Source organism: Trichechus manatus, unplaced genomic scaffold, assembly GCF_000243295.1.
Source record: "Trichechus manatus latirostris isolate Lorelei unplaced genomic scaffold, TriManLat1.0 scaffold00015, whole genome shotgun sequence".
Classification (NCBI taxonomy): domain Eukaryota; kingdom Metazoa; phylum Chordata; class Mammalia; order Sirenia; family Trichechidae; genus Trichechus; species Trichechus manatus.
The window spans coordinates 9,355,085-9,357,024 of NW_004443951.1; positions in this window are offsets into that span (position 1 = coordinate 9,355,085).

Genomic DNA, 1,940 nt, shown 5'->3' on the forward strand with positions numbered 1-1,940 from the left:
GAGTTCATCATTTTTCACTCTGGATTTTTAGAGCAGGAGCCATCTAGAGTCTGTCTTGCTCTGAGCAGAACTTATAGTCCTGGTCTGGCATGAAAGCCTTGGGGACTCAGCCTTTCACGGCCTAGAAATGTTTGAGAAGCCTGCAATATCACCAGGTACCTGTCAGCACTTCCAGGCACAGAAACGTCTGCAGGCTCCTCAGGAGGCTCAAGGACTGGGCAGATGCTTAGCAGGAGTTTTCTCAGGTGGACAAATGGCCTTGGCTGGTGGGAAAGTATGTCAGACTCCAGCTAGCAGTCCCTGCCTCCTTTCCACTAAGGAAAACCTCTTAGCAGTCACCTGTAGTTCAGCATGTGACCCCACCGGCCCCACCTTGGTGAAGGAGGGGCTTCATTAACACTGTACACTTGGTGATTACCTGGGTGCTGTTCCACCTGAGCCTGGGCCCTTTGCAAGCCTACCAGATTCCATGGGCCAGTGTCCCTGCTTCCACTAGTCTCTCTCAATTCTGGGGTCCTCCCTTCTCCTGCTGATACTGGGCATAGGCTCCTCCCCCAACCCAATTTCTAGCCCAACACACTGGCTGCCGTAGACAGACCTCCCTGGTACCCTCTGCCTGCTGTGTGAGTTCATGTTCTGCTTCCTAGAAGGGGCTTCTCCTCCAGCTGTTCCCGCAGCCAGATCATCCTTCCCAGTCCCCTAGCTTCCCTGACCACCACAGTTTTCAGTTCCATTCAGCCCTGCCTTGAGAGGCGGCTGGAGAGAAGGGTGGCTGGTTAGTGCTTGACCTGGGGGTTGGGACAGGAGGATAAGCCTAAAGACTCCTGGACCGGAGGTTCAGCAGGTCCCCTGGCATCTGATGGTGCAGAAGGGCTCAGGCTGGTCCAGGCTCATAAAGCATAAGACAATGGTGGCCAGAATTCTGGGAGGAGAGCCAAGGACACATGCCCTAACCACAGGATTACAAAGGTGTGGGAAGAGTAAACAAGAAGTGATCCTACTGGCTCCTGAAAATGGGCAGAGCCCAGGCCAAGTTCACACTATGTGCATCACTCCCATGACACACACACGTAGACCCTCACTGAGGCCCACACCTGCACACACCCAGGCGCACACTCCACACTCTACCCCCACACGTGCATATAAATGCCCAGGATCACTGGAAGCAGCCAGGAGTGTTTTAAGAGTTGGACTGAAGAAAGTGGAATGCATTGGGGGTGCCTGTGGGTACCCCCCATCCTCTCATCCCACAGGGTGCCTCCCTCTCCCCTTCTGACACCAGAGATTGCTGCTTTCTTCCACCTAAACCTGCTACCAGGGGAGTTTCAGTGCTAATTATGGAGTCTTGGTTCAAAAGAGGCCAGAGTCAGAGATCCTTAGACAAGTCTCCTCCACAGAAGAGTTTTGGCAGGTTTCTCCATTGATATTCAAGTGGGAGCATGTCCTCCACCTGTCTTACTATCAGGCCTCCTGGCATCCAAACAGATACAGGAAGTGGACAAGGTTTAGGCTCAGGTGCCTCCAGGCTCAGCTCCCATGTGATGCCTGTTGAAACCTTACCTTTGTTTGTGCATAAAAGGTCTATGCAGGTGCCAAGACACGGAGGGAGAAGTTGGAAGGATGGGATGTGGAACATAGAGATGGGAAGCACACCCACCTGGGGTAAGTGGGAGATCTGGGTCTTTGGAGGGCTTTGCAGGGGTGAGTAGGTGGCCTTCTTCTGAGAGGGGAAGTATCAGGGGCAGGAGGGGTGTGTCCAGATGGCACATGTCCAGGGCAGCAGAGAGATATCCCCAAGTCCCAGGGCTAGGAATTCCCCTCTCCAATCTCCACCCACCTGCACCCTGCAGTCTCCATTGCCCTCACTTACAACTGTTTGGATCCTGGATTGGAGCCCACTAGTGGCTTGAGACCTTGGACCCTAGAGGTGTATGTGTCCC